The following is a 22,610-nucleotide window of genomic DNA, read 5'->3' as shown; positions in this document are numbered from 1 at the left end:
ACACTTGTTTACACAGAGAGTTGTGAGTCTGTGGAATTCTCTGCCTCAGAGGGTGGTGAAGGCCAGTTGTCTAAGAGCTAGATAGGGCCCTTAAAGATAGCTGAGCAGGAGATATGGGGAGAAGGCAGGAACAGGGTACTGATTGGGGATGATCAGCCATGATCACATTGAATGGCGGTGCTGGCTCAAAGGGCCGAATGGCCTACTCCTGCACCTATTATCTATTGTCTATTTGAACTGCTGCGAATAACTGAAGCTGGAAGCTCAGATAGTTTGAAGTAGCCATAGAAAATGACCTCTGACTTGAGACATCACTGTTTTCCATTCTCCATGTACTGAGGCTGGACAGCAGAGACCTCGGGTTAGGCTTTCCACCACTTCTCAAATCTCATCCTAAACGTAATCCCCATTTACCTGAATATGGGTTAAATACGCATCTTGGGTGACAGTGGACTTGGTGCCACAGGCATCAGTTACTGCAGCACCAGGGTACATAAAAGGGGCAGAGAAAGCCTGCCATCACAGTGTCAATCTTTCCAGCAAAAATAAACCCCTGCTGCAAGGCAAATCCAAACCCAAGGGAATATTCACCAGTGACTTGTTCATTACAACAAGGACATAAATGATAAATGTTAGAATGTAGAACATAGAAAAGTAGATCACAGGGACAGGCCCTTCAGCCCACAATATCTGTGACAAGCATGATGTCAAGCTAAATGATTCTCATCTGCCTACACATAACTCATACTACTCTGATCCTAGCTCATCCATATCTAAAAACCTCTGAAATGCCACTATCATCACCTGTCCTAGCATCATTCCCAGCACCTACCACTATCTCTGAAAAAAACTTGCCTTGCACATCTTTTTTAAACTTTTCCCCTTTCACCTTTAACCATGCCCTCCAGTCTTTGACATTTCCACCCTGGGAAAAATGTTCTGATTGTATTCCATTCAATCATAACATTTACCAACTACTGTTCTGTAAAGAAAGTGATTGGCTGTTTGTCCACATTTATTAAGTTAAGAGTATACACTATTACCTTACATTACTGGAGGGGCAGGGTCAGCAGATGTCAAACTGTGTTTTTTGCTGAAGGTAAATCTGGAACAAAGAGCTTCTGGTTACACTACAATGTCAGCCGTGGACTGAAAGGAAAATTGGGCTGTACATCTTGTAGGCACAGTGTTTAAAGGAGATGTGCGTGGCAAGTTGTTTTACACAGTGGGTGTCAGGAGCATGCTGCCACGGGTGGTGATGCACGCAGTCACGATAGCGGCATTAATGAGGCTTTTAGATAGCCACATGAATATGCAGGAATTTGGATCAACAGCATCATGTTTGGCATGAACATTGTGGGCCGAAGGAACTGTTCCTGCACTGTACTGTCCTGTTTTATGTTAGTTTATATTTGAACATAACATAAATCTCAAATTGTAATTGACAACAACTTTTGTGGGAACCTTTCTAATATCCTGTCAAAATCTAACTGGAAATTTCAGTGTCAATTTGTTTGGAGCATTCATCAAAGTTACAGTATGGATCGGGAAACTCTTATAGAAATTTGATGGTATTATGTTTCTGTTCCAGTCTTGTGGGGTCATTACAGTTATCAAAAATGTTGTTGTTGCAAAAGTCAGAATGCATTAATTTATATTAAAATTGTATTTTTAGTGAATTTGGGAATTCCTTTCAATCAATGATTTCATTCCCAACTTTGTATTTCCTAAGGTATACAAAAAAAATTTGTATTTTTATATTTCACTGGCCTGCTACAACTAATGTTACCACAAAGCTAGGGGCGGTACAGTGGCGCAATGGTAGAGTTGCTGCCTTACAATGCCAGAGACCCGGGTTTGATCCTGACTACAGGTGCTGTCTGTATGGAGTTTGTACTTTCTTCCTGTGACTGTGTGGGTTTCTTTGGGTGATCTGCTTTCTTCCCACATTCCCCAAAACGTACAGGTTTGTAGGTTAATTGTGTATTGCGTAGGATATGGTTGGTCACTGCACAGCACGGACTCAATGGGCCGAAGGGCCTGTTTCCACACTGTATCTCTAAAGTTTAAAATAAACTAAAAAAAACCTTAAGATTCGATTCTGCAAATAAATAACGTCATTATTAAAATCCTTAAAACCGTTCTGTGATCTGCTCTTGCCATATTGGAGTGTGATAAGTGATCTGTGATCTGCTCTTGCCATATTGGAGTGTGATCAGATTTTATTGTAATTTTTATATTGCACATTGACATGCTGGCTTGTAAAATGTGCAACAAATTATCTGCATGTCAATATTTGATCGTAAATGGGCTTTTTGGAACAAACTGAGAGTTGGTAACATGAGTGCAAAATTGACATTCTTAAGGAATGGAATTTACATTACACTGCATAAGTTTATGAGCAGTCCATTGAAAATATACGTTTCATTTTGGCAAAATCTGAAGCATATGAAGGAACTGGTCAGCATGAAGGCACATTTGAAAATCAATCAAATAAGTATGAATGCGCCTCATCACATTAATCCTCAGACAGAAATCTACCCCAATGAGTACAAGATACTTGCTGGTGTAAAACCTGGCTGTCAAAGTAATTACTTGTCATAGTGTTCTTACAGCAGAGAAACAGGCCCTTTGGCCCAACCTGACCATGCCAACCAAGATGCCCCGTCGACAGTAGTCCCACCTGCCTGCATTTGCCCCATATCCCTCTAAATCTTTCCTATCCATGTACCTCGCTAAATGTCCTTTCATTTTAGATAATAGGACCTGACTCAACTACCTCCTATGGCAGTTTGTTCCTTATTACCACCACCCACTGTGTGAAAAAGTTACCCCTCAGGTTCCTTTTAAAATTTTACCCTCTCACCTTAAATCTGGTTCTCGATTCCCCGATTATGGGTGAAAGGGAAGATTAGGTGTATTCACCCTATCTATTCCCCTCATAATTTTGTAGGTGTCCATAAGACCATCCCTTATCCTCCTGTGCTCAAGGATAAAGTCCGAACCTGCCCAACCTCTCCTTAAACCTCAGCCCCTCAAGTCTTGGCGACAACATCATAAATATTTCCTGTCGTCTTTCCAGCTTACCATCCTTCCTATAGTACAGTATCCGAAACTGAACACAATATTCAAAATGCAGCCTCAACGGCGCAACTGTGGAAACAAGCCCTTCGGCCCAACTTGCCCACACTGGTCAACGTCCCAGCTACACTAGTCCCACCTGCCAGCATTTGGTGCATACCCCTCCAAACCTATCCTATTCATTTACCTGTCTAACTGCTTCTTAAATATTGGGACAGTCCCTGCCTCCTCTGGCAGCTTGTTCCATACACCCATCACCCTTCTGTGAAAACGTTACGCCTCAGATTCCTATTAAATCTTTTCCCTTTCACCTTAAACCTATGTCCTCTGGTCCTTGATTCACCTATGGACAAGAGATCTGTGCATCTACCTGATCTATTCCTCTCATGGTCTTAAACACTTCTATAAGATCACCCCCCATCCTTCTGCGCTCCAAGGAATAGTCCCAGCCTAATCAACCTCTGCCTATAGCTCAGACCCTCTAGTCCTGGCAATTTTGCAAATCTTCTCTGTACCCTTTCCACACTCCAAAGACACATAGGTTTGTAGGTTAATTGACTTTGGTAAATTGTCCTTAGTGTGTGTCAGCTAGTGCTAGTGTACGGGCATCACTAGTCGGTGCAGACCAGGTGAGCCGAAGGGCCTCTTTCTGCACTGCATCTCTAAACTAAAGTAAAATGAACTATAATAAACTAAACTAGTTTGTAAATGCAGGTTGAAAGAATAGCATTCAAGTACAAATATGTTTTATAAATTGGGATATTAAAATGACTGTGCATATAGCCGGAACAGTGCACAGTTGCAACGAGGCATATGAAGAAGAGTAACATGGATGCACTGTAGAAAAAAATGTTACATCAACATCTCCGCTGCCATAAATATGACATGATGTATGTATGTCAAGGACAATGAAAAAAAAGAAGTTTAATATTTTGATAAAAAAAACCTTCAATAGGAGGAAATAATATTCAAGAATATGTTAAAAGGTCATAAAGTTAATTACGATAGATTTTCAATTATCGCATCCAGGGGAACAGAAATGAAAAATAGAGTATGATTTTCTGGGGGAGAATTAAGATTGCTTCAATTTTGAATAGTGCCTAACAAAGATTTTTTTATTAACTGTCCAGTTATGATGTAAAAAATGAAGAGAAAAGAGTGAATGCAGTTAGAAGCACAGTGACAATTAAGCAAGTAGAACAGTGAAGGAAAGATACTGGACATTAGACATTAAAGAGAATACATTGTGGACTTTTAAAAATAACTAAACAACAATCATGTTATGAGAAAATATGTTTTACATTGTTTGCTCAACTCCATTCTTCCTTCTAAACCCATTCTCATCCCACAGTTCCTTCACATCTAATAGGAGAAGCAATATCTTTGTCTCTCATCATTCAGGGAGAAAACACTCCTTCCAGTTGAAGCAGAAATTTACGATTTAATTTAATTTAATTTAATTTCTTTGGTGTACGACACGATATGCTGATGATGTTTTCTCCAATACATTAGGGGGACCAAATGCAGGAAAATACTGGAGGATATTTTCTAGGTTTCAAAGATAGAAACAAAGATTAATCTCAAAACAATTATTGGAAAAACTAAGAACAGAATAATACAGGCCCATGCTAAGAATACAAGAATGTAATAAAAATAGAATTACAAATAAATATACAGAAAACTAGTATCAAAAATGAGTAAAAATTTCAAAGCACTGTGGAATTTGCTTGGGAGAAGTAGTTTTCATTACAAACTTAGCTAAAGGCACATGCAAATATATATTTGTAGACCATCATCCCTGAATAACAAGCAGGTTCCATTTTTACAGACATTGAAAAATATCCGGGTTGAAAAATACACAGAAATAACTTGATATAGTAACCATACCGCCACAGTGTTGTAATGAATGGCATTAAAAGCATTGAAGAATAGTAAGAGAAAACAATGACTATAAATGGAGAGAGAGAGGAAACTAGTTCTCAGTTCTGGTAGTTAAGTCTAAAGGGTCTTGACCTGAAACGTCACCTATTCGTGTTCTCCAAGGATGCTGCCAGACCCGCAATGTTACTCCAGCACTTTGCATATTTTATGCATACCAGCATTTGCAGTTCTTTGTTTTTACAAATTAGTTCTGCTGTTCATCAGAACGGACATATTATGTACATCAGAATTTAATATCACCATGGGTGCTCGTTCATATGTACTGGTATTCATGAATCAGATGTTTGCAAAACATGGACAATCTAAAATTGAAAAATCAACAGAAACATTAAACGAGAGCTGCAATCGGCTCACCATTGAGACTCGATGTCTGCTCTCCCCTTATCCATTTATTTGTGGCAGTTTTCATACATTTAATCTGCGGTCATTTTCATTTATTATCTTGGGCAACCTATTTATTTGAATGAATGAAAATAAAAGCTGTGCCCCGCAGCATCAATTGATTTTGATTTAAAAATATCTAGTAACCTGTGCTTAAAGAAGTAGAACTTGATTGGGAAAAAAGTTCTGTTAATTTAAGTTTGCAAACAACACCAAAATTGGCGGAGTGATGGATAGCGAGGAGAGTTGTGCGGGATATAGATTAGATACAGAAATGGGCAGAGAAATGGCGTATGGAGTTTAATCTGAGCAAATGTAAGGTATTGCATTTTTGGAGGTTGAATGTAAGGGGAAAGTATAGTCACTGGCAGGACCAACAGCATGAATGTATCTTGGAGTCTAAGTCTAAAACTCATTGAAAATGGCAACACAAGTAAATAGAGTGATAAACAAGGTGTGTATGGTATGTTGCCTCATCAATTGGGCATAATGCCATTGGCAATTAAGAGGCATTTAGATAGGCACGTGAATATTGGTGAGACCACACCTGAAGTATTGCGTACAGTTTTGGTCTCCAAATCTGAGAAGGACATTATTGCCATAGAGGGAGTGCAGAGACGGTTCACCAGACTGATTCCTGGGATGTCAGGACTGTCTTATGAAGAAAGACTGGATAGACTTGGTTTATACTCTCTAGAATTTAGGAGATTGAGAGGGGATCTTATAGAAACTTACAAAATTCTTAAGGGGTTGGACAGGCTAGATGCAGGAAGATTGTTCCCGATGTTCATAAGTCCAGGACAAGGGGTCACAGCTTAAGGATAAGGGGAAATCCTTTAAAACCGACATGAGAAGAACTTTTTTCACACAGAGAGTGTTGAATCTCTGGAACTCTCTGCCACAGAGGGTAGTTGAGGCCAGTTCATTGGCTATATTTAAGAGGGAGTTAGATGTGGCCCTTGTGGCTAAGGGGATCAGGGGTATGGAGAGAAGGCAGGTACGGGATACTGATTGGGGATGATCAGCCATGATCATATTGAATGGCGGTGCAGGCTCGGAAGGGCTGAATGGCCTACTCCTGCACCTAATTTCTATGTTTCTATGTTTCTATGTAATATGCAGGTAATGGAAATATATGATCGTGCAGGCTGAGGAGATTATTTTATGTTGGCATCATGTTTGGCATGGACATTGTGGACTGAAGGGCCTGTTCCTGCAGTACTGTTCTATGATTTATGTTCATACTCCATGAACCAATTTACGAGAGAGTTAGATAGAGCTTTAAGAGAGAGTTAGATAGAGCTCCAGGGGCTAGTGGAATTAAGAGATATTTAGATAGAGCTATAGGGGCTAGTGGAATCAAGGGATATGGAGAGAAGGCAGGCATAGGTTATTGATTGGGGACGATCAGCCATGATCACAATAAATGGCGGTGCTGGCTCGAAGGGCCGAATGGCCTCCTCCTGCACTTATTTTCTATGTTTCTACTTTTATAATCGCATGATTTATCAGTAAGCATTCAAAAACATGTTAATAAGCTATACCATTTATGAAGGCATTTCACTCAGAGGGTTGGGACGAATAGGGAACAAGCTGCCAGAGGGGTAGGTGGATATTATAACAGCATTTAAAAGACACTTGGAGAGGTTACTGGATTGGAAAGATTTTGAAGGATATGGGCCAAACGTGGGTAAAAGGGGCGGCTTGGATGGGATATCATGGCACATGGACCAGTTGGGCTGAAGGGCCTGTTTCCATGCTGTATGACTCTAACTTTGTTATATTAATTATTGTTTTTTTAACTTGCTGATAATTTTATTGTGATAATATGATGCAGATATCATATAAATATTTAAAGTCAAAGTCAAAGTATCCTTTATTGTCATTCAGACCTTTTGGCCTGAACAAAATTTCGTTGCCTTGCCGTCATACATATAAAAATAACAAAAACGCACAATAAACACAAATTTAACATCCACCACAGTGAATTCACCAGGCACCTTCTCACTGTGATCGATGCAAAAGTCTTAAAGTCCTTGTCTCTTCCCTCCTTGCTCTCCCTCTGCGCTGAGGCGATCCAGGCCTCCGATGTTGTGATCCCACCGGGTGATGGTAAGTCAGTCGCGCGGCTCAACCATGCTCCGCAAACGGGCCCGTTCAAACTCCGCGGCCCGGGGTGGTCGAAGCTGCCAAAGCTGCCGCCCTCAAGAGCAGCGGACAAAGCTGTTGTTGCGGGAGCTCCGGAAAAACAGGTCACCAACCTGTGACCTGCGAGCTCCCAACGATGTCGTCCACTGGGCCCGCGGCCGAGCCTCCGAAGTCGGGTCGACGGAACGCCGCCACAACTCCAAGTCGGGTGCACCGCCGGAACGCTGCCACTGCCCTGAGGCCACCAGCTCCGCCATTAGGCCTCAGCACAGACGGAGACGGAGACGACAAGAAAAGCCACATCCCCCCCGAAGGAAGAGACAAAAAACTATGTTTCTCCCACTATGTTTCTCACACATACACAACCTAATAAACTAAATTTATCTAACATTAACTAAAACAGACAACAGAAAACAAAAAAAAACAAAAAAAACCAGACGGACTGCAGGCGAGCCGCAGCTGCCAGGCAGCACCGCCACTTCCAGATTAAAAAATGTGCTGATGTGAAATCTGTATTATTACAGACTGGGAACCTGAACTGCTTCTTATCGATCACATCTAGCAATTAGTTTTGAAGGGAGCCAATGTGAATCTTTATTCACCGTTACAACAATCACTGCACTGAAAGCTGTTATGACTTGCATGCACATGCAAGAATGAAACAAAGAGCTGCTATAAGATGAATAACCAAACTGTAAGGTGTTTTGTTTCTACATCACTCAATCCCTTTAACAACCATGTAAAATATGCTTCCTCAATAGTGTGAAACATATCAAGCACCTGCTAAGCTGATGACATTTGATCCATAATATTTATTCACTACCACTGGCTATATTTTAACGGAAACTAATTTTATTACACCATGCTTGAATTGCCTTTTAGCAAAATATATTCACCATTTCTTTTGCAAAAGCAGTTGAAAATGTATGAAATGTGTTAAATAGCTTTCTCTGATAATATTGTTGTGAGGCAGTTTTCTTAAACTTTAATTTTTACACGTCTTCTAATGAGACCATGACAAAAGACATTAGCTTGCTGTTATATTCTCCTGTAACCATTTTGGACAACATAAGTCAGATGAATATGATTCATAAAATATATCTGGTGAAGAATGTATTTAATCCATAAATTAGGTTATATATGTAATGAACACTTTTTTACAAAAAAAAATATGCGATCTGGATGTTACTAACAAGGCTACAGTCCATTCAGGCCTATCTCCTTCACTCCATAGATGCTGCTGCTGCACCCGCTGAGTTTCTCCAGCATTTTTGTGTACCTTCGATTTTCCAGCATCTGCAGTCCCTTAAATATATTACAGACTGAGTTCCCTGTCGGTAAGTTGAAACTTTGTTTTTGTTTATTAATCTGCAGAGTACCAAGTCGCAGATAGACAACATAAGATGGAGTAACTCAGCGGGCCGGGCCAGGCAGCAGCTCTGGAGAGAAGGAATCGGTGATGTTTTGGGTCGAGACCCTTCATGTCCTTTTCTCCAGAGATGCTCCCTGCTGAGTTACTCCGGCTTTTTCTCTCTCCTCGTGGGTTTAAACCAGCATCTGCAGTTCCTTCCCACACGCTTCAACACTACAGGAGAGCCCGGAGTGGGGACTCGACCCAGTCGAGGGACGGTCGCTTCTTGCTCAGGCTTCAGGAAGCCGGTACAGTGGAGGGCTCCATTCGATACGCTCATGCACATGGCAACCGCCGAAGCTTTGGTTAGTGGTGAGTTTTCTATTCTCGAGTCCTATTCTTTATTGTTTATGTATGACTCCAGTTTGTCCCATGGTATTGTTATCCATCTTACACTCTGCCCGCCCACCAACACACTTCATTCACACGAATACATGACACATATAATCCTCGCATGTTGTGAACTTAATGCTGCCTGCCCGCTGAGTTAAAGAGTTCCCACGGTAGACTTACGATACACTAAGGTAAACGCATGGGCCACTACGTTCTTACGAGTTAAAATGTTTCAATTCTTAACCACAAGAGTAAATTTGACTCGTGGTAAACTTTAAAATGTTTGATTCTTTTCAAGCGTTGACAAATTTCACAGGTACCTGCCGTTAGCGCCACGAGTCTCTAATTACAGCTACATTAATCGTACGTTATTATCACGAGTTTTAACTCGGGATTCGTCGTGTGTCAACTCTCATCGTGAGACAGGGGTTTAACTCAGCAGGACAGGCAGCAACTCTGGAGAGAAGACCCTTCTTCAGATTGAACTGAACTCTCGTCGGTGAGAGTACTTGTGATTGTCTGAAGAAGGGTCTCGACCCGAAACGCAACCCACTCCCCAAAGTCGTCCCGCTGAGCCACCCCAGCCCCCCATGTCCACCTTCAACTCCAGAGCCAAACAAACTCAGGAGGAACTCAGCGGGCCCGGCAGCCCCGGCGGAGGGAACAGATCAGGAGCCGCCACGGGCCAGGGCTCTCCCCCAACAAGAAGGAACCACAGATGCAGCCGTCCTCGCAAAACACCAAATGATTCCGGGAATTCCTAGGCGAGAGGGTGAGAGAGAGGGAGTGAGAGACGAGAGAGAGACGAGATGGGGAGCGGGAGAGAAAGCGCATGGTAGAGGGAGGGAGGGAGAGATCGAAAGACAGAGAGACACAGCAAGAGAGAGAGAGAGAACGAGAGATGGAGGGAGAGAGAGAGAGGGAGAGAGAGAGGGAGGGAGAGAGAGAGAGGGAGAGGGAGAGGGAGGGGAGGGAGAGGAGGGGAGAGGGGAGAGAGAGAGGAGAGAGAGAGAGAGAGAGAGAGAGGAATGTGGATTGATGTATTGATGACACATTGTGTAACTACGTGTTAACTACTGGCTGTTAACAAGTGCTAATAGTAGTAGTTAACAAATCGTTTTTGTCTCATGGCCGGTACAGCGGTGACTCATTGTCACGATTATCCATGGTCGTTTTTTTTTTAAAATCTGTATTTATCAACTCTGACTCACTTCTAGTACAGACATTGGACAAACTGGAAACTGAAAGTAGGGAAACACCATCCCTCTGTGTACCCCCCCCCCCCCCCCCCCCCCCCCCCCCCCCCCCCCCCCCCCCCCCCCCCCCCCCCCCCCCCCCCTGAAGAACTCCTGCAGTGAATACAGGAGCCACTGGAATGGCTTTCCTTCAAAGCAACTGACCAGTTCCACTAGGATACCTTGATTCAAGTTGGTCAACTTGTACTTTGTTATCCAGGGCAGTCACTCTCCCTAACCTCTGGAATTCATGTCTCTGGTCCATTTTTGGACTATTTTCCAAATTGGAAAAATATAGATGCCAACATTACAACTGTGCTGGAGCAGTTTGACTAGAGGCACTACTAATTGTGGAGCACACCTTCAGTGCTACTGCTGGAATGATGTCTGCCCCATAGCCTGAATGTTGAACTGCAAGTATCATGTCCGACAGTACACATTGAATGATTCTATTACTGGCAAAATAAACTCCTTGCATTTAACCATTGTTCTTCAACTTCTATTGACCAGAGCAGCTAATTTACAAAGCCAAGAGCTACTGATTTATGAATATAAATATGATGACAATAAGATCTATGACCAAGAATTTAATTGTTCAGTAACATTTTCAAGAAAAGTTGGAAATCGATTGCTTAATCATGTAAAATAAATATTTATCTGTTTGATTAATAATTGACTTTGTTTAATTATTTCTGGAGTGACTTTTAAAAGAATATCTTCGATTTAAAACCACTTTTCAACTAATTAGAAATTAGAATTGTGTTGAGAGCAAAGGACTGAAAGATAATGGTTCAAACTATGTATTGCAAAAATAGGATCACGTAAATTTACACTTTTTAATTAGCTACAATAATATTAGAATTGTTATAACATTTGAGATATTTTTATACAATGGCCTTACATTTATAATTTATACCTCTAGTATAAATAGATTTCATCATTTTCATTTAACTAAAAATACTTTGATCTATAATTAGATGAGCCTGCTAACAAACCTGGGTTAAAGAATCAATCCTTATGACATAGAACGAGGAAGCAAAACACAATTGAAATTAGACTCCAGGACTCGTCTAAAATGACCAGCAAGCTACAATGCAGATTAAGCCACATGCAGACACATTTTTCTTAAAAAACACACATTGCCATTCATGTGGTTTGAGTTTAGGAGCAAGGAGGTCCTACTGCAGTTGTACAGGGCCCTGGTGAGACCGCACCTGAAGTATTGTGCACAATTTTGGTCCCCTAATTTGAGGAAGGTCATTATTGCTATTGAGCGAATGCAGCAAAGGTTCATCAGGTTAATTCCCGGGATGGTGGGACTGACGTATGATGAAAGAATGGGTCGACTGGGCTTGTATTCACTGGAATTTTCAAGGATGAGAGGGAATTCTTATAGAAACATATAACATTCTTAGAGGATTGGACAAGGTAGATGCATGAAAAATGTTCCCGATGTTGGGGGAGTCCAGAACCAGGAGTCACAGTAAGGGGGAAGCCATTTAGGACTCAGATGAGGTAAAACTTTTTCACCCAGAGAGTTATGAATCTGTGGAATTATCTGCCTCAGAAGGTGGTGGAAGCCAATTCACCAGATGTTTTCAAGTGTTAGATTTAGCTCTTAGGGCTAAGGGAATCAAAGCCGGAACGGAGTACTGATTTTGGATGATCAGCAAGTTATCTTATTGGCAAATTGGGCAGTTTTGGTGCAGAATATTTGTGCATACACTTCAATTACTATCACCACTCTTCCTCCCACTATACCCTTATCCCTGCTGCCACCATCATGGCAGACCTAGTGGTGCCTCTCTGAATCTGTAATATATAAAGATTACTGTTTGGACATGAAACACATGAATAGGATGTAGGATTATCTTTGACAATTGGTACAAAAATATAAACCTGTGTTTCGTTTGTCATTGTGAAGTGATAATATCCTGGTGGTTTATCATGTATCTGCACACTGTGGATGGCTCAATTGTAATATTGTCTTACTGCTGACTGGTTACAATGTGACAAAAGCTTTTCTCTGTACCTCGGTAAACGTGATAATAAACTAAACTAAACTAAAACATAACTCCCTTCATTCATTTACTCGAAACCCCACATAAAGACCCTTCCAGAGGGCTGTGTACAGCAGGATCTCCCGGAGTGCTGTGGTCTACAGAGGGAAGGTGCCGAGCTGATCCCTCACGGCCGAACTCAAGACCTGGAAGCCGGAGCCACCGAGCCAGCCCAACAACACATTTCCAGACAAAATTTGTTGGGGCTCATTCAGGCTAGAAGCGGTGGTGAATACGTTCCAGTTCACCGACTCAAGGCAGTGCTGGAGTAGACTCCCGGACTTGTCCAACCACTGCTGTATTAGTCTCTTTATTGGTGCCTTGTACTTAATCTTTGTCTGTAAACTGGCAGAAGCAGCAATGACAGATGATGAGACTGGCCAAACTGAGAGCAAGGGGTGGACCGATCAGCATACTCAATGGTGATGTAGCAGTAGTCCTGAGTGTTAACATCCATCATCATCATCGTTGAAAACATCAACAGGCACGGTGCCTTACAATGCTATGTACGACAGCGATCGCAGCTTCTACTGAAGTGTGGATGGCCATTGGCTCGCTATGAGCTCACCTGCCCTTTGATAGATCTTATTTTTGGTCCTGCTGGGAGTCCACAGCCCCCTCCTCACCTGGCAAACCAGGTGGGGGAGACCATTTAGTCGCCGACTATCCGACCATGGAGCAGGTAGCTCGGGATTTCATGGTACCCGTGGCGAGGGAACTCCCCCTAAGCTGACCTCAGATTAACATCCCACATCCTGAAATGTTCCTGATTGAAGTCGGCAGCAATGATGAATACGGCCTCAGGGTTTATTGTTTCAGGAAAGTTGACAACCAAGTATAACTCATCCATTGCCATCTTGGTGTTTACATAGACTGTCGAAAAGATGGTAGAGGAGAATGGGACCAGTGAATCTTTGAACTCTTTCAGCTTATTATCTCACAGAATGCTTCATTTCCCTGGAACTCATAAACAGGAAAATATTGTTAAATTTAATTATTTCATAATTTTCCGTCCTAGTTATTTTCATTTCATAATGCTGTGAATCACTGGACTCTAAAAGGAAATTGAAATGAAATGGTTTTCCGAATGGAGAGTTGAGGTGGTATTTGATGCAGAGGAAACCACAAAGGTAAAAAAGCACATCACAATTTGCAATGAAACAAAATAATGTTGGCATTATGTTTGATTGAAATGTTCAATGGCAATGATATACAGGTACCCAGGCACAAACACACACACACAACAAATTCTCAGTTGTTTTATAGACAGTCCTTACATAGAATTCAGAGGTGTTCAATATAAATGACTGATAAAACTGCAATTTACCGAGAAATGTAAATGTTTGCCAAATGAATGAGAAGAACGAAGGAGGCCACAAAAAAATGGTGGACATTGCCCGGTCCATCATGGATACCGACTTTCCCCACTTTCAAATGATGTGCTGCCTCATAAAGGCAGCTAATATCATCAAAGACCCACACCACCAAGTCCACCACGTCTCTTCTTGCTGCTGTCGTCAGGAAGAAGATATTGGAACAATATGATAACGCATTGGTGATCATTTTCCAATGTTCTATAGATTCAGGATCAGTTCCTGTGGATTGGAGGGTAGCTAATGTTATACCACTCTTTAAGAAGGGCGGCAGAGAGAAAACAGGGAATTATAGGCTGGAATTATAGACTGGAATTATAGAGTTAGCCTGACATCGGTGGTGGGGAAGATGCTGGAGTCAATAATAAAGGATGAAATAACGGCACATTTGAATAGCAGTAGCAGGATCGGTCTGAGTCAGCATGGATTTACAAAGGGGAAATCATGCTGGACTAATCTTCTGGAATTTTTTGAGAATGTTACCACCATAATGGACAAGGGAGAGCCAATGGATGTGGTGTGTCTGGACTTTCAGAAAACATTTGATAAGGTCCCACATAGGAGATTAGTGGGCAAAATTAGGGCACATGGTATTGGGGGTAGGATGCTGACATGGATAGAAAATTGGTTGGCAGTCAGGAAACAAAGGGTAGGAATTAACAGGTCCCTTTCGGAACGGCAGGCAGTGACTAGTGGGGTACCGCAAGGCTCAATGCTGAGACCGCAGCTATTTACAATATATATAAATGATTTGAATGAAGGGATTAAAAGTAACATTAGCAAATTTGCAGATGACACAAAGCTGGGTGGCAGTGTGAACTGTGAGGAGGATGCTATGAGGATGCAGGGTGACTTGGACAGGTTGGGTGAGTGGACAGATGCATGGCAGATGCAGTTTAATGTGGACAAATGTGAGGTTATCCACTTTGGTGGCAAAAACAGAAAGGCAGATTATTATCTAAATGGTGTCAAGTTGGGGAAAGGGGAAGTACAACAGGATCTGGGAGTCCTGGTTCATCAGTCACTGAAAGTAGGCATGCAGGTACAGCAGGCAGTGAAGAAAGTGAATGGCATGTTGGCCTTCATAAAACGAGGAGTTGAGTATAGGAGCAAAGAGGTCCTCCTGCAGTTGTACAGGGCTCTAGTGAGACCACACCTGGAGTATTGATCTCCAAACCTGAGGAAGGACATTCTTGCTATTGATGGAGTGCAGCGTAGTTTCACAAGGTTAATTCCTGGGATGGCGGGACTGTCATAAATTGATAGATTGGAGTGGCTGAGCTTGTATACTCTGGAATTTAGAAGGATGCGAGGAGTTCTTATTGAAACATATAAGATTATTAAGGGTTTGGACACAATAGAGGCGGGAAATATGTTCCCAATGTTGGGGGAGTCCAGAACCAGGGACCTTAGTTTAGGAATAAGTGATAAGCCATTTAGAACTGAGATGAGGAAAAACTTTTTCGCACAGAGAGTTGTGAGTGTGCGGAATTCTCTGCCTCAGAGGGAAGAGGAGGCAGATTCTCTGGATGCTTTCAAGAGAGTGTTAGATAGAGCTCTTAGGGATAGTGAAGGGATATGGAGAGAAGGCAGGAATGGGGTACTAATTGTAGATGATCAGCCATGCTCACATTGAATGGCGGTGCTGGTATCTTGTATTAATATCCTTACTTGGGATACAACTGGAATGGTTTGCATTGGTACTCGTGTCTTTCATGACCTTGGGACATGCCACAGCATTTTACAGCAAATCTCCTTTTGATATGTGTTCACTGTTTTGAAGGTGAAGCAGGTGAATTATACACAACTTGTTCTCACAACTGATACTGAGATAAAGGCCTGATAATCAGTTGGTGAAGTCTAAGTATTAGGCCCATGTCACTATGCAAACTTCCTTGCTTTTCTTAAAGACATGTCTGGGATGATTTTTGTATGATTCATAAAATTCATCGAGCCTATATTTCTAACATCACACTGAAGAATTTAGGAATTGCGATATATAGTTGAATTATACTTTAAAGAAAAATATATTCACACCAGCCAAAATTGAAAGCACAAGATGAAAGATCTTAATAGTCCTTCAAGCTTAGATTTAAAAGTATTACCTTTGGCATTATACCTCAAATAAATAATTCACACATTTCATTGGCAGGTTGCTGGTGTTGGACAGAGTTTTTCTGACAGGTAACTTTCCATAATTATATATTTATGAGGGAACACATCCCAACTGGCAGAAACCCAATGAATATTTGAATGTCAGTGGTTGATCCGAGGGATACTGAGCATAAACCACAAGACACCCAAAATATACCTCTTTTGTTACAGTGTTCAGGGTTGTCTCCCTGGATACATCAACAGCCAGAATACAGGGTTTCAACAAGAATAAAATAACATTGAGAATTAATTTCCACTTGCATATGCTTCTTGACCCGCTTGAGTTCATCCACCAGATTGTTTGTTGCAGCCAGAATATTAATCGGCCAAGGAGACATTCCCAAACTGCGAGTTAAGTGACGGGGATAGATCTATTATGATGTGTTAATGCAGGAGAAGGCCACTTCATGCCTTCCCCTGATCCCATCATGGCAGCTTCAATACGAACATTTATTTGCGTGTCGCTTCCTATGGAGTTATAATGGTACAGAATCAGAACATCCCACATCCAATAACTGGTTTTGATGGGTTTTAACACATCAGTGAATGTTACACTGTGAGCAGATTTCGCGTGCACAGCCTAAAGTTGTTGGATAACTTGTTCTATTTGATCTTCCGTTTGCGCACGTCGAGTTGATTGCATTAGTCGAAACAGGGCGGACCACGTGAAGGTTGCAATCTTCCACCCCTTCATTTCAAGTTGCACAGTCAACAAGCAAAACAGTGTGGCAGCTACCCAAATAAGACCTCATTATGGTGTAGAATGGAAAGCCATTGGCCACATACAGTATTATACACAACATTTTACAGAAGCTGAAACCACAGAGAAAGAAAAGAAAAATAAAGGAACTGTTTGAGAAAAGGAAGAAAATCCCTGTTTTGGGAATCACTGAGTGGAATTAACACCTAACAGCAGGAGAAGCTCCAAGAACAAGATGAAATATTAAGCAAAAATAAAGTGTTGAAGGAACAAAGAATGGAGTCTGAGGAAGGGTCCAATCTTAAAATGACACCTTCCCATTCCCTCCACAGGTGCTGCCTGACCCTCTGAGTTCTACCAGCACTGTGTTTTTTTTGCTCAACATTCCAGCATATGCAGTCTCTTGTGTCTCTGAAATCGTAAGCAATTATAGAGCACAGAAATTGAAGGTAAGTGGACAATAGTAAGGCTATCTTGGCTTATACTAATAACTATGACCATGAGGTCCCCCCTCATCCATCCAAACGCAAGTGAATACAGGCCCAGTGCCATCAAATGTGCATCATATGTTAACCCAATCATTCCTAGAATCATTCTCGTAAACCTCCTCTGGAACCTCTCCAATGCCAGCACATTCTTCCTCACATATGGGAACAGAACTGTTCACAATATTCCAAATACAGTCTCCAGGGGAATGGCCAGGCATCGCACTTGCAGAGAAAATTGAATTCATCTACTTTAACTTTGGTGAAGTGAAATGCAATCTTATCTTAAAGGTTAGTGATGAGGATTGAGGAATCAATTTTACTTTTTTATGGGTAGAACTCAAGATGTGTTCAAGCAGCAATTCTGTATTTCTGACAAAATTTGGCTCAAAATTGAATCACAAACTGCCCTGTTTTTAGGAGCTTATAGCACAAAATTAAATTTTACCCAGAAAACAGATTGTTCATTCCAGAGTGAAACTGCTGTAATCATGAAACTGAACCAATCCGCATCCGCAATCAATATTGTTACTCCTGACCTTTTCTCAGCATTGGGAGCAATGTGGCATCAGATGATGGTCAGACCACTTACGGTCGAACCCTCGTCAGTGGTTATGAGGGCTGTCACGTGACGTCATGGGTTATGGGGTGTGTCCTGCTACACGAGCAGATCCCACTTTGAGATCAGGATTGGACAAGCAGCTGAGCTCGAGTCAACACCCTCACTCAGCAGCAGCAGCAATGGCTTAGTATGTTATAGGACCAATCTTGCATGTACACCAACCATGTAATGTCTGAATAAAGCAACTGTTTGTTCACCATGGTTACACAGAAAAGCTGGAGAAACTCAGCGGGTGCAGCAGCATCTATGGAGCGAAGGAAATAGGCAACGTTTCGGGCCGAAACCCTTCTTCAGCTCGAGTTGTTTGTTCACCATGTTTGGTACCGCTACATTAGTGACCCGCGATGACCCAAATTGGGATTTTGGATTTCTCCGAGCACGCAGCCTTGGGAGACCTGATGTCTGCAGCCAACAGCCCAGCCCTGCTGAACGACGCTGCCGATAACCCGGCCCTACCATAATGTATGCTGCCGACAACTGTCTCAACGCGCTCCTGTGACTGATATTTGCAGCTGCAGGCTGCCCGGGTCGATGGGCGCGGTCCAGGCCTTGTTTGATGGCCGCCAATCTCTCCGGCATGAACCGCCTGGAGCCGACCACCGGAGCTGAGAGGCCTCGGCTGCCGTCGTTCCCCCACCAGCTGTGGCAGTTTAGCAGCCCCCCGCCCCCAGCACCACCGCCACCAGCCCCGGGAGCGGGGAGAGAGCGGGCCCACCCATTACCCCGCTGGCCGCTGCTCAAGGCCAAGCCTCCCGATCGAGCGGGCCTACCTGGGACGACTGCCCGAAGACGTCCTTTTGCTCCTCGCCAGTGCGGATTTCGATGATCCCCGGCCGCTGGCTGCCCGTCTGGCTGAACTGTGGGTGGAATCTCGGCCGGTCACGAGTTGGCGGTCCCGCAACGGATTCACCGGCAGCTTCCAGTCTCCGCCGAGGACGCGGTAGCGCAGACGGTCTCCGACGACACCTGATAGTCAGACCACTTACGGTCGAACCGTCGTCAGTGGTTACGAGGGCTGTCACGTGATGTCATGTGTTAAGGGGAGTGTCCTGCTACATAAGCAGATCTCACCTTGAGATCACGAATGGACAGGTAGCTGAGCTCGAGTCAACACCCTCGCTCAGCAACAGCAGCAATGAGTTAGTATGTTAGAGGATCAATCTTGCATGTACGCCAACCATGTAATGTCTGAATAAAGCAACTGTTAGGTCACCATGTTTGGTACTGCTACAGCATAACAAATCACATCATTATTTTCACAACACACATTTCTACCCTAAATTGAAAGCTTTACATTATAACCGTTGTGGTTGTCATCTCAGCGGAGCTAAGTACAACACATTAGTTTGTTGTTTTCCCCCATTATTTAATGCAACATCTTGGTGGGATTTGGATAGCTAAGAGGTAGTATTGGAACCAACTCCATACCGCTTACAAAAGTTCAAGGACTAAGCTAGAATCAAAAGGGATGTTTTCTCCGACTCTTAGATGTGGAAATCCATAAGATCGTAAGACATAGGTGTAGTTAGTCCATTCAGCCCATCAAATTTTCTCTGCCATTTGACCATGGCTGATCTACAGTATTTTTGCCTCTCAAACCTATTCCCCTGCCTTCCCCACACCTTTGATACCTTACTAATCAAGAATCTATCAATCTTCGCTTTAAAAATACGCAGTGTCTTGCCCTCCACAGCCATCTGTGGCAATGAATTGCATATCTGACTCAGACCTTTTTTTGGAGAACAGCCTCAAAGTTCATTACAAAGTCAACACTGAGATATGTGTCAAGCTGTGAGATGATCTCAAACCAAACTCTCATACTTGGACAACTCTCTCAATGGAGGTTAAGGTCACATCGAGTTTCAATTTTCTTGTCACAGGTTCTTTTAAAATGCCTGAAGCAAAGTACTGAGAGTTGGTGTTAACTGCAGCAGGAGAGGGATAGCCAGGCATTGCACTTGCAGAGAAAATTAGGTTAATCTACTTTGCCTTTGGTGAAGAGTTATGCCCCTGTCCCACTTAGGAAACCTCAAAGGAAACCTCTGGAGACTTTGTACCCCACCCAAGGTTTCCGTGCGGTTCCCGGGGTCGCAGGTGGTTGCCAGAGGTTTTTGTCAGTCTCCATACCTGCTTCCACTACCTGCAACCTCCGGGAACCGCATGGATAGTCTCCAGAGGTTTCCGTTCAGGTTTCCTAAGTGGGACAGGGGCATAAGAGCCATCTCAGGCAATTGGATTGACCAGTAAGCTGCATCCCTACGTTCAGGCAGTGTCTGCATTTAAAAGGTCCTAGTAGTAACCTGGGACTTCACCTCAGTCATAAGAGTTTCCATTGCCTCAATGTGCAACTGGTTGTGCATTGTGAAAGGACATTCCCCCTAGTGACTGCCACAATGACTTCTTATCCTTAAGTAGTAATTAAAATTATACCAATCCAGATACAAATTTTATTATCCTTTATCAGCATGGAAACAGGCCCTTCGGCCCACCAACTCCATGCCAACCATTGATCACCTGGTCAAATTAGTGCCATGATGTTAATGGTGGGGCACTTGGCAATGGTAAATTTAATTAATTTGCATGATTTCAGTTTTACTGTTGCTACTTACAGCATTTGACTCCACACGTTTGGAGATGATAAGTCAACCATCTGGTAGATGGTAAATTTGGGATCAAACTGTTTTATTGATTTTGGAAGTTGCGATACTCATTAGAACATTTAATTATACTTATCTATATTTACATTGTTGTATTAAACATGGTCTTTGCTCTCAGCAATTAACCTAACCCTGCTTTCACATATAATTTTGAGCAGCGCCTTTTTCAAGTTCAAGTACAAGAGAGTTTATTGCCATGTGTCCCTGATAGGACAATTAAATTCTTGCTTTGCTTCAGCACAACAGAACATAGTAGGCATTGACTACAAAACAGATCAGTGTGTCCATATACCATTATATATACACACATGAATAAATAAACTGATAAAGTGCAAATAACAGATAATGGGTTATTAATGTTCAGAGTTTTGTCCGAGCCAGGTTTAATAGCCTGATGGCTGTGGGGAAGTAGCTATTCTTGATCCTGGTCGTTGCAGTCTTCGGGCTCCTGTACCTTCTACCTAAAGGTAGAAGGGAGATGAGTGTGTGGCCAGCCTGGTGTTGGTTTTTGATGATACTGCCAGCCTTTTTGAGGCAGTGACTGTGTCAAATCCCTTCGATGGAAGAAAGGTCAGAGCCGATGATGGACTGGGCAGTGTTTACTATTTTTTGTATTCTTTTCCTCTCCTAACCATTTACTTGAATTCTTAAATCAATGATGGAAAACTGCAGTGATCTTTTCTTATGGACCGTCTATGCTGAAGCTGTCATCTTATTTTTAGAGCTTAATTTTCAACTAACATTGCTGCAACATCTTACAATGCAAATTTATTTCTGCACCAGTCTGTTGCAAACAACAGCTGTTTCCTTCATAGTAATCAAAGTGGTCAACATGGAAATTCCATTGTGCTGGATGGCTGTGCTGGATTTTGTGGCAAGCTCCACAAAAGGGATGCACATGCCCTTGCATTTGAACTACGCATCTCCTCGTTGAACCCCAGCAGAATTTAGGCCAAGGCACGTCTAATTCGTGATGTAAGTAAGTAAGTAGGTAAGTTTATTGGCCAAGTATTCACATACAAGGAATTTGCCTTGATGCTCCGCCGACAAGTAACAACATGACATACAGTGACAGTTCCGAATGACTCAGAAAACAATAAACATTAATAATAATGAGATATCAATGATAAAACACCATTGATCAAGCATGTGAACCAACAAAATACCAGATCTAAGGGAGGCTACAGATTTTTGGCTGTTGAGTAGAGCAACTACTCGTGGATAAAAAAATGTTTTTATGTCTGGCTGTGGCCGCTTTGACAATCCGGAGTCGTCTTCCAGAGGGAAGTGATTCAAAGAGTTTGTGGCCAGGGTGAGAGGGGTCAGAGATGATCTTGCCCGCTCGCTTCCTGGCCCTTGCAGTGTACAGTTCATCAATAGAGGGAAGGTTGCAGCCAATAATATCCTCTGCTGATTGGATGATTCGCTGCAGCCTCCAGGTGTCGTGCTTGGTGGCTGAGCCAAACCAGACCTTGATGGAGAAGGTGAGAACAGACTCTACGATGGCCGTGTAGAATTGGACCATCATTGCCTGTGGCAGATTGTGCTTCCTCAGCTGCCGTAGGAAGTACATCCTCTGTTCTGCCTTTTTGACTGTGGAGTCGATGATAGCCCCCCACTTAAGGTCCTTGGAGATGATGGTTCCCAGGAACTTAAAAGACTCCTCAGATGTGACTGTGGTGTTGTTGATGGTGAGTGGGGTGAGGGGAGGGGGGAGCTCTCCTAAAGTCTACAATCAATTCCACTGTCTTAAGAGCATTGAGCTCTAGGTTGTTGCTATGGCACCAGGCCGCCAGCTGTGACTCTTCCTGTCTGTAGGCAGATTCCTCCCCATCCTGGATCATTCCAATCAGGGTTGTGTCATCCGTAAACTTGAGAAGCTTGACAGAGGTGTCTGTGGAGGTGCAGGCGTTGGTGTAGAGAGAGTAGTGGAGAGGAGAGAGTACGCAGCCTTACGGTGCTCCTATGCTGAGCATTTGCGGGTCTGAGATGTGCTTTCCCAGCCTCACATGCTGCTTCCTGTCTGTCA

This window comes from Leucoraja erinacea, chromosome 2 (assembly GCF_028641065.1).
Source record: "Leucoraja erinacea ecotype New England chromosome 2, Leri_hhj_1, whole genome shotgun sequence".
Taxonomy (NCBI): Eukaryota; Metazoa; Chordata; class Chondrichthyes; order Rajiformes; family Rajidae; genus Leucoraja; species Leucoraja erinaceus.
The sequence above is the reverse complement of the archived record's forward strand: the minus strand, read 5'-3'. Positions refer to the sequence as shown.